General features: G+C 42.3%; 1 protein-coding gene across 1 annotated transcript in view; it reads left to right on the top strand.

Moving 5' to 3' along the window:
* Nucleotides 1–1,634: 1,634 nt before the first annotated feature.
* ELOVL7 (ELOVL fatty acid elongase 7) overlaps nucleotides 1,635–11,661 on the top strand; it is a 72,810-nt gene continuing 62,783 nt past the window's right edge. Inside the window, exon 1 of the mRNA XM_042939704.1 lies at nucleotides 1,635–1,694. The gene's annotated coding sequence lies outside the window, so the exon portion shown is untranslated. The remainder of the gene's footprint in view (nucleotides 1,695–11,661) is intronic.

The raw sequence follows: 11,661 nt of genomic DNA, 5'->3' as shown, positions 1-11,661 counted from the left end.
TTCAGGGCGCGGAATATAGCAGTACTCAATAAACATTTGTTAAAAATGAAAGAATCTGTTTGACATTCTACATATTTGAAGTTTCATAAATATAAACAGATATTTAGAGATAGACTATCTAGAAAGATAGACTCAAAGGGAAATACAATTAAGCAACTGTCTCCAATTCACAAAGGAATTTTACAAATCTACTAAACTATATTTATTCATGTTTTTATTATGAAAGCAGAGTTTTTCTACAAAGAGGGAGAAATCTTCAGTTCCCTTGACTTCAACATTCTCAAGCTCAACTTGAGCTTTCATGTGTTTTGCGTTCCTTTCAACGGTTACTATGTGGGTTCTCAACATTTTACATAAAACATTCAAAACCTCTTGTTCAATGCAAGATTAGGGTTAGTCATGGAAGGCAAACTTGCCATGTAAGGAAAATATGCTTCTGGCCCACTGAATGTTCTCCCTACCGAATATACCTGGTGGTCTGTATCCTTTGTCGATTCAATTCTTGAAACTTACAGCACAAACTTAGACCAGCTTGGCTCAGGACTGCAACCTGTCAGGCTATGTTTCAGGTTTCTAGAAGACAACTCAATTCCGGTTCATCGTTTTGCCTAACTTCTTCCCATTCCTATTTTGCCTCCCAGCTACCGATGCCCCGATCCCAAAACTCAACAAAGGTTAAGAAGATCGTAACTAGACACAAGGCCAGACAAGTTAAAAAATAATTGAGCGCGCATACACACGCCCTGCATTCTCCTCATCTCACTCCCCAAGCCCACAGTGGCGGATAAGGAGAAACCAGTTTGCTAGACTTTGTTCTTTGCAGTGACTAATCAGGAAAAAAGTTAATTTAGATTTTACATTTGCTCCCCGCTGCTCTAAAAACCCCCTCCACTCCCCAATATTTGCAGCAATTTTTGCCAGTTTCTTACTAAGCAGGGATGGAGTTGACCCAAATTGGGCTTCTCGCCGTGGTGGCCTCCATTTAAAAATTTTTTTTCAATATATGAAATTTATTGTCAAATTGGTTTCCATACAACACCCAGTGCTCATCCCAAAAGGTGCCCTCCTCAATACCCATCACCCACCCTCCCCTCCCTCCCACACCCCCATACATATATTGGTGGCCTCCATTTTAAATAGGAGTTGACCCTCCCAATAGCTTTTTCAGGAGCGGGGATTCCTTCTTTTCTCCCTCTCTCCACTCCAGCCTGACCGGGACCAGGTTTCCTCTTCTCACATTTTTCTACAACTCATTCCTGAGTCATGCATGACGACAACTTTCACACTATTTATGTCACGCCTCGAGATGACCTCAAGGGATGGCATCGGTGCTCAAAAAGAAACATAACAGTCCAAAGGCCAGAACCCGTACTCCAAAGTGGCCCGCGGGGCTCCGAGGGTCTGGCGGCTGAGGCGGGCGGAGGCGGGGCGCTCGTTCCCGGATGGCGGCTGGCTCCTCCTTCCCGCCCCTCGCGGGTACCTGGCGGCGGCGGGCGGGGGCGGTGCTGCGCGGCGTCACGCGGCGGGGTGGGAGAGCGGGCAGGTGACATCCCGGCGGCCTCCTCCCCTTTTCCAGCTCTGTCGGCGGCCGGAGCAGCAGGGGCCGCTGTGAGGAGCTCTGCGCTCGCGCCGCCGCCCGCCGCCGCCCTCTGCTCCCGCGCGCGCCTTGCCGCTTCGGCTCCGCTCTCCGTGGGGTGAGTGCGGGATTCCCAGCCCCTGCGCTGGGACCAAACTTTTCCGGGGTGCGGAGAAGACATGGGGGAAGGGAGAGAGACCCCGCCGGCAGGAGTCCGGAGCAGCCGGATGGAGGAACCTGGGCGCAGCGCGCGGCGGCGGGATCCGGGTGCGGGAAACCCGGGAGCGTGGCCAGGCCCTCCCCGGGCTGTGTGCAGGCGCTTCGGAAGTTCTCGAACCGCGGCCTGTGGGCGCAGAGAGAGAAGGCCCTTCCCGCGGGAGGGCGGGGCCGCCGCTCTCACCTGCGCGCTCCCTGGGAGCCCCCCGCCGCCCCGGCATCCCAGAGGGCCGGTGCTCCCGGGCCGCCCCAGGGCTCTGAGCCTCCCCGAGCGCTCCCTGTGGGCGGAGACCCTGGTGCTCCGGGCGGGAGGGCAAAGGTGCTCACCCCTGGGACTGGAGGGACCTCCTCGACCTTGGCCACCGAGGTCACTTTCCCAGCTCCGGGTTCTGACCTCCCTACCGCAGCCTGCGCCCCCCCCCCCCCCATTACCGGAATTCCCGAGCCCCTTTCTTACTGCTTCCTTCCCGTCTGGGGCGCTTTTGTGTCCTTGAGGTCGGAATGAACCTGGGGGGGGGGGGGGGTGCTGCTCTCGCAGCGGGGAGCTGCCTCTTTGGCTCCTCTGAGCTGCACGGTGTCCCAGCGACTGCTGCTGGTTGAGGAGGGTGATGACTACTGAGCCATAGAACAGGTCGTGCTGGAGATGGAGATGGGAAAGCCTGTTGTTTCATCTTCCAGGGTATCGTTGGTTGGGAAATTGCCCTCCCCCCCCCCCCCCCCCCCATCAGCCAGCGCTGATTCAAACTTACCGGATGCCGATCGAGCGCTCCTTCGAGCTCCTGGGGAGCCGGGACAGGAAGGGTCCGGTCTTACCCCTGTCCACCTCCCTGTGTGGTAGGAGAAACAAGTCCCACTCCCACTCAAGAATAGTTTTGGCGAGCCAAACCTTTCCCCTCTTGCTGAGCTATCCCCTCGGAAAGCATTTTCACTTAACCCTATGCTCACAGGTTACTTTTTGTTTCACAGCTCGATTTTTTTGTTTAACCGCCGTGGAAGAATCATCCATACTTTGTGATTGCCTTTGCCTTCTTACTGCTCACTTGCTTATTAATTCCCTTACTTTGTAGTTCCTGCTCCTACTGCTGGCCAGAAATTGTTGTCCCCGAGGTCGCTGAGGACTAGAAAAAAATCTTTTCCCCTCAACGGCAGACATTTATCGAGTGTTTCTGTGCCAAGCACTGTTCTGAAAACTTTCATTAACTCTTAATCTTCACCACAATCCTGTGAGGTAAAATTATTATGTTATCTCACTTTATGGATGAGGGAATGAATACTTGGTATCTTGCTCAAGGACTCTCAAGTAGCAGGAGAGGATTCCAACTCCGGGGCTCAGGACCAGCACTGGGGCCCTTAACCACTGTGCATACTGCCTCGCCTAGAATTCCCTTCTTCCTCCTTATTTCCTGAAGTCCTGAGCTCCTTGAAGCATCACTGATCAGGTTCTCAGTCTCACATTCCCTCTTGCATGACTTTGGACTAGTTTAAGTTCTTTTTTATTTTATTTATCATTATTATCATTATTTTTTTAGAGATTTCACAGAACCTTGTTACTTTAGTTATCACCTCTAGTTAGCTGCCTTAAGACTCTGTGCTTTCCATGTATCTTACTCAGTTTTAGAGTAGCATCTGTCAGTTTATATTGTAATATTCCTTGTGGACTTGCTCTGTTTTGCCTCAAAGCATTTCTAGTTAACATCATTTATGTCACGGGCCCCATCATTATCCTAGTCACTCAGGTGCAAAATTCAGCAGTCCTGTCTCGTATCACCTCTCTCCCAATCATGATGTATCTCTTCAACTTCTACAATGTCTCTTCCTTCTAGCTTTCATCGAACCTTACCCCCTCCCCAGCCCTTCTTCCCTAGTTTCCTCCTTCACGACCTCTGAACACTCATTCATCACTTATCATATGTCACTTTCTCCAGTTGGGTATCTTCTCTTATAAATGTTCCACATCCACAAAAAATATTGTAAGCAGCTTAGGACATTAAATATTCGGGCCTTACAATTAGTAGTTACTTGCTAAATGTTTGCCACATATGATGCAATGTGAATTACGGTAGCACACAGGTGGGCCAGGTTTTACAGGGTGTGAAGAAGTTTACATTGGTAGACATGGAGGAGCTGGCAAGCATCCTGGAGGGGGAGGAAAGCTTCTGGTGACTTAGTTGCTGCAGCTAGGAGGAACCCGGTTATCCTGAGTAAGCACTCCAGTTAGAAGTGTGGAAGTAGGACCATATCCACAGAGAATGATGAATCCTATTCTTAGCAAAACAAGACAGGAACCAACCACAGTAAATTACAAAAAAAAAAAAAAAAAAAAAAAAAGTCATCTTTATTGTAAAATATAACACATACCTAAAAATGCATGAAACATAAATGAGATTACCACAGTAGACATATTTAGCAGTAGAATGACTGTCTTATTCTGGTAGGAGATATGATGGTAGTGAGATGAGACTGCAGACATGCCTAATAGGAACCTGTTCCCAAAACTTCTGTATAAGGTAATGTGAGCCTGGACTAGTCCCAAGAGGAACTGTTTGGAAAGAGTTGGCTGTGCCTACATAGGTTTGAGGTGAGAAGACAAAACCAAGAAGATACCTAAATGGTAAGAAAAGGGAACCAATGAGAGTTTTGAGCCACTGAGCATAATTCTACCAAAATGGATATTTTGTGATTTTTGCCTTTGTTTCTCTCCATTTTTTCTATGCATGTTTTCCTACATCATAGTACATGTAGAATTTTAGTATTCTTTGTTTTTAATGTAATACCTAGTAAGCATTTTTCATCTTATCCGATTTCCCAAATTCCTATTGTTTGTGTCATATTCTAGCAACTGTAATGTGATTTCATAAATTAATCCTCTATTGTTGAACAGGTGCACTAAACAACACTTATAAATCTAAGTTGTAGCAATACTTACTTTGGCAGATATGTCACTTTATAAACTGGAGTTTGTTTGTTTATGTCAGACATTGGAATGTATGTAAAAGAAAACCCATGTCCTCAGATAATTTGTAGTTGAATGGAAGAAATAGGACTTTCCCAAGTATGTTAACTGGTTATTCTTCTTGGTGTCCTATGTGTGCAAACATCAGTTTTAGGATATGTTAGAATGTTGTTTACCAAACAAGTAACTTTGGAGACTCTGTATATGTATTAGTGTATTAAATTGAGAACTAACCTTGAATTTCAGTACAACACGTCATAGAGCATGCAAAGAAGCATGCCATGAATACACTTTGAGAGAGGACTGTATCTCACATGTGTTTCTGAGATACTCATCCAATTTGGACCACTCACAAGTTATGAAAAAGTTGAAAACTAATGCAAATTTGGCACTTTATAAGACTGGTCTTCTAAAAAAGTTGAGATTTCTAATTATTCCTAATTTACTCAAATATATTAAAAGCGCACATGTTATTACATTGGGAAGTAAAACTATCCATTTAGTTAATGATAGAAGTAGCCACACCATCATAAATATTTCCAAACAGGCTATTATTCAGATGCACTAAGTTACTGTATAACGTATAACATAAGTCTGCCAGGTGAAAGGCAGATTTTCATCTCTCTTGACAAGCAGCCTCACAGCCCTCAAACAACAGCTACCTACCTTCTTTGTCCTCTCTAATACAAGGTAACAGAGATAAATCTGGCCCAAAGTAGGGAGTTTCAGAAGTTGTGTGTTCAGTAAACATTTAAATGAGCGTCAGTTTTGTGTCAGGCAAGGTGATCAGCAGAATGCTAAAGCCAGGCCAGGTCTGTGTGAGATGCAGAGAGGCAAACAGTTCCAGTACAGTGTGAAAAACTGTGAGAAACACAGAGTGTTGGGGAAGTCACATGGAGGAAGGCAGACAAAATCATGCTCCTGAGCTAAAAGAAGGAAGAGTGTTAGGGCAGCAGAGAAATGAGATGAAGGCAGGAAATCACATTCAGGCTGACAGAATGCAGATGCTGTGCTGAAATTGGAAATACTATAAAACAACTGCAGAGGAGTGTATGAGGTGAGGTGAGGTTGCTAAGAGCCTTGTTGGACCTGAAGGATTTGGAGTTTATCCTAAAATCAGTGGGGAGCCATTGAAAATGTTCAAGGAAGTGAGGGACCTGTTCACATTTGAATTTTAAAAGCATCCCTCTGGTATTTGCAACTTCACCTTTCTGAAAGCTCTCCTCCTCCCCCTGTTGGAGGCTTTATCTCTCTTCTCTACCTGATTGCTATCTCGTAGCTCATTTCTCTTTGGAAAGGACAGCCACCAACATTGTTTCCGCTTGATATCTTGCTTATGTTCTGTTTGCATAACAATTTTGGAACAGAAAGTAAGCTTTCATCGGTGTCCTTGTGCTGCGTGTTTATAAAATACCCAATCTTGCAGTTCAGTTTTAAATCTTTTATTGACAGTTACGAGATGAAACGTTTTGGCATCTTTTAGGTATCAGTAATAGTTGCAGCAAAGCACTTTTCATGCATTTGCTCATGAATCCTCTGAAGCTGGCAAGATCTGCACCATAATTCTCATAGTATACATGAGTGCAGGAGAGTGAAGAAAGGTACTCAGTATACACTGTTGGAAGTATGCAGCCAGGATTTGAACCCAAGTAAAATTACAATGTTTAGCTTCTTCCCACTTTGCATATTGACTCTGTGGATTGCTATTTTAGAGGGTACGTGAGACAGTAGAGTTCTGATATCATATGGTACTTTGGTGAGGGCGTAAGTGCAATCACAAAGAAAAACCTGACTTAGACTTTCTGGGTCAGTGGTAGAAGAGAAAACTAGAAAAAGAGGGTTGACTAGTAGCTCCTCATTTAAATACAGCCTGTCCTCCTTCCTGTCCCAGCTTTCTGGGTTTTGTCTTAATAACACCTTTGTGATTTTTTTGTTTATTATAATCAAATGACAGAACAGGGACAGTGAAGGCTGCTCATATTTATTATTATATTATTATTATTATTATTATTATTATTTTATTTTTAGAGAGAGTGTGTACATAAGCAGGGAAGAGGGGCAGAGAAAGTGAGAGAGAGAATCTTAAGCAGGCTCCATGCTCAGCATTGAGGCTGATGTGGGGCTTGATCCCATGACACTGGGATCATGACCTGAGCCAAAAGCAAGAGTCAGACATTCGACTGACTGAACCACCCAGGAGCCCCTAAAGGGTGCTCATATTTAAGGATGACTTAACCCTAGGTCTGTCCAAGGGCTTCTCTGCCCAATCCCATTCTTGCTTGTCTTTTTCTTGCCTTCTCTCGGCAGGTAGTGCTGTGTTGGATTCTGTGGGTTAAAAAGATTTGTATCTCAGAAACAAATAAACAAACTAATGCTGATCTCACATTTTAATCCTTCTGATGTTTTTCATTCAGTTAGCTAGAAGGCACATGCTTATACCTTCAGTCTCTGAAATTCTAACAGGTGTGTCTTTAACTTGAAGCAAGGTGGGAGGCAGAAGTAACATTCCTGGGAAACCAGAGTCCAGATACTGATTATTCAGTAGCTTAGGGTGAGTTCCTGAGTAAATGTAGAGTGGAAGTTAAAAAATAAAGCTGCAGGAACTACTAATCATTGTTTAAAGGGAGGGAAAAAAATGTCTAGTGGATATATTTAACATTAAGTATAGCTAATATTTCTTTAAAAATACTAGGTTGAACATAGGCACTTGCCATTGCTCTAGGTAAAAGAGTTAGATGTTGGCAATTGCATATAGTTTATCCTAATACAAAGACAATCCTCTTAACATCTAACCGTTTGAGCCAATCAGCCAAGCCTACAGTCTTCATTTTCCCAGGAAGTAGGTTGAGTGCAGCGTGTTCATTTCTACAACTACTGGGTTACTGGCTCAACAGTATTTATCATAAGCCTGTTGGTGGCAGTTACATGTGTTATGATTAGATCATTTAAATATCAGTAATAGTCGTGTAAATCTATGAAACATGAGTGCAAAAGAAGAGTATTGGTTTCTATGAAAGGAATGTTGAATTGTTTAAAAAAAAATTTTTTTTTTAATGTTTATTTTAGAGAGAGAGAGACAGAGTGAGAGCAGAGGGAGGGGCAGAGAGACGGAGACACAGAATCTGAAGCGGGCTCCAGGCTCGGAGGTGTTGGCACAGAGCCTGATGTGGAGCTTGAACTCACGAACTGTGAGATCATGACCTGAGCCGAAGTTGGAGGCTTAATGGACTGAGCCACCCAGGTGCCCGGGAATGTTGAATTCTTTAGAAAGAGTCCATAAAAGTGAGAGACTAAAAAAGTGGGCAGAAAAACTATTAAAAAATTGGAGAGAAAATTATGAAAATTTGGAAGAAAATATCCTGACCTTGCTTTACAAGTTTGTTTTGTTGTTTTGTCTTTGTTTTTTAGTTCTCAATCTACTTAGGAAATTAAAACTAGAAATTGTAGAAAATAAATTCTGAGTGTAGTTAATATAAGAAAAATATTGGGGAGGAATTCTTCAAGGAAAATCTTGGAATTACTTTGGGAAATTGGGGAATTAATGCATATTTTTATGTGTTAAGGTAAAGTAAATATGGTGTGTATATAATTTTTTGATTCTTGAAACAACTTTTTTTTATTAACTAACCAGAACCAGTCAAAACTGCTGATGCTGTTAGTCTAACTGTAATAGTTTATGCTGTAGGATAGTGAGTAGTCAGAAGTTTTGCCTCTGTAGATGTTCTGTGGGCCTACTACATTACCAAAGTAAAACTTTGCCATTGGGAATGTAAAAAGCAGGGCACATATAGATTTTTTTCTTTGCTTACCATATTATGCTAATGGCATATAACTCATACTATTTTGAGTTAGGCTTTTAGCAACCCTATAGCATTTAAGTTTGTATTAGTAATGTGAACCAATATATAGAACCTAGAGCTGATTTCCACCTCCCTTAAGTGACTGCCATAAAAATTGAAAGCAAAAACTGGAAAAAAGAAAAAAAACATAGTATAGGATTAACTAGTTTGTTAAACTTAATAAATTTCGTAGTGCTGCTAATCTGAAAGTTGGATTAGGTGAGGTGTAACTTAGTCTAGATTCAAATACCAGTTATGGCAGTATAGTAATTATTTTCTTCTGAAGTATTACAAGTTGGTGAAAAAAGACCAAACTTAAATGCAAAAAAAATGAAAGTATGGCATTTATTGACTATTTGGTATATGCCAGGCATTGTAAAACATTTTCTATATGCCTTATCTCATGTAATCTGCACAGCAGCCCTACCAGGAAGGTCATTTTGTTCTCATTTTCTAGACGAGGAAACTCATGCCATATCGAAGTTATGTAATGTGTCCAGAGTCATGTGGTTACTAACAGAACTGGGAATCCAATCCAGTTTAGTCTGAACTCTAGCACTCATATGCCTCTGCTCTTACCACTTCATAAGGTAGTACTTTTCATCTGAATTTCTAATATAGGGGTTTTGTTGTTTTGTGGTTTTGGTAAGCCCTTTATTGGAGGGGTGATTCTAGACATGATCAACAGAGAGAGGGAGAGGAGGTAGCTAGGATAGGATGTGTTGGTCAAGATGCTGCTCCTGCCACTGTGGGCAGCTGGGCTTCCCTCAGGGCAGGATACACCTCAGAGTTGTCTTGGCACCTATGGAGAGGAGGTGGAACCTTTATTGGCACATGAGCATGGAGATAATTTCTTAACGACATGTTGAAGTGTTTTAACCTGGAAAGGACCTTAGAGATCATTTAGGCTTCCTCTTTGATAGATGAGGAACCTGGGGCCCATGGAAGCCAAGTTGTTTCTCCAAGGCCACTAGCTGGTTTATCATCCTGGAAGTGGAAACACCTTCTCCTGATCAGAGTCCAGGTGCTTTTATAGCTTAGTAATTATTTTTCTTTGTTAGCCCTAACTCTGATTGGCAATTGCATATAGTTTATCCTAATACAAAGACAATCCTCATGACATCTAACCTTTTGAGCCAATCAGCTGAGTCTACACTCTTTATTTCCCCAGAAAGCAGGCTGCCTTTACTACTGAATTTTGAAGTTCTTAAGTTGCCCCACCCCATCTTTGTCTGCAAGTAACAACACTGATTATTCCCTACACTTTACTGTAGAATATGAACAGGGCCAGTATTATGTTTCCCCTGTGTTACATGAGGGAAACCTGAAACTCAAACAATATAATGTTGTCCTCAGGCCTGTGTATGTTAAAACCTGACCCTGAACTATGACTGAAAATGTAAAAGAAAAATACATTATCTTAGCAAAGATGACTAAACCTTCCTCGCCAAGCCCTGTTGTCTTATCTAACAATCCCTTCCTGTCCTCATTCTCTTCCCTTAGCCCAAGTCCACGCCCTTTAGGTGGCTGCCTGACAGTCTCAGGGAAGTAGGCATCTGTGGGGCTGGGTAGGGGTGGAATGAGTTGTGCCCATTGCTTTGCTGGGCACCCCCTGAAAAATCTGCCGAGTCTCAACCTTTGGCCTTTCATCAGCCGACAGAGGAAGGGCTGTTGTTAGTCATCTTATTAACAGGCAAGCATGGTCTACAGCAGCTGCTGTTCCTCCTCCTCCTGCCTCTTTGCTTTTATATGTCATGAAAAACTTTTCGCATGCATCATCTCAGTCCTTATTGCAACCCTGTGTGATGTGGGCTTTTAACTGAATTTTAGAAACCAAAAATCTGAGGCTCTGAGAAATTCAAGTGATTTTTGCCAAGGTCACTTGGGTGGCAAGTGGTAAATCTGTAATACAGTTAATCTAACTATACATCCTGCCACTTGCTGTATTTGGCCTTTGAGTCTATTTTCTTGTGTTTAGAAAAATAGCATGGAAGAGAGCAGATAATATGCTTAGGAAATAGGACAGTTGCAAAGTTTGCATGAGATAATGTATAATTTACATTCCACTTTTTTCCAAAAAAGATTTGAAATTTTCACAATAAGTACCTGAAGACCCAAGCCTACAAGGGGAAAATGTAGGTAGTGTAGTTGTGATAAACAGAACACAAAATTTTAACTGTTAGCTGGGAGCTCATATTGAAAAAATAAGAAAATGTTTCCACGACTCTAATGGTTTAGTTTTTTTGAAACAATAAAACAAAAATGTTGTAAGGTAATATTTTTCCCAGAAATGAATTGTAGAAGGCATTTATCACATTGGTGTTATAAAGAGGATCTTGAATAACTCCATTTATAATACTTGCAATAACAGTTTTGCTAAAGATGCAAAGGTATTTTTTACATTAGTACAGGCTCTTGATAACTCATTTATTATGGATGTTAATGAAGGTAAACTGTTCGAAAGTATTTCTTCAAAGTCTTGAGGGCTGGACTAATAAGGTCTAGATTCTCATAGTGATAGACAATAGCAACTCACACAAGGTAGAGCAGGGCATCTTAGCCTGCTGGTCCATGGATGGAATTCAGAAGGTCCATAACTCTCCCAAACATCAAACTTGTTTGTGCATATGTAATCTTCAGGAACATGGCCCATAGCACTATAGTCTCACAGGATAAAAGCTACTGATTTAGGAAAGACATGAAGTAACACATGTAAAATGCTTGTTAAAATTTAACTGTGTTCATGGAAAAGTATTAGCCTTTAATGTTAATGTTGGAATTAAGCATATAATGTTGGCACGAACCAACTGTGTAGACTTTATCCGTGTTACAAGGATGCAATTAGTACAGACTGAAAAAAGATATCATCTCCTGCATGTATGGTAGTTTTCATTTCTCTTGTCCTAGTTCTCTAGGAAAAAAAGGCTTGTATTTATTTATGAATTGAACGTTACCTCTTTGCTTGGGCTAGATGCTGGAGATGTAAAAATCTAGAAGTCATCTCCTTTCCTCATTTCTGTCTTTATCTTATGCCCACATCCAAATTAGCAGCAATTGTGTCAGCTATGTGCATAAAA

This window comes from Panthera leo, chromosome A1, assembly GCF_018350215.1.
Source record: "Panthera leo isolate Ple1 chromosome A1, P.leo_Ple1_pat1.1, whole genome shotgun sequence".
Classification (NCBI taxonomy): domain Eukaryota; kingdom Metazoa; phylum Chordata; class Mammalia; order Carnivora; family Felidae; genus Panthera; species Panthera leo.
Note: the sequence above shows the minus strand (reverse complement) of the source record. Positions and strands in the feature narration are given on the sequence as shown.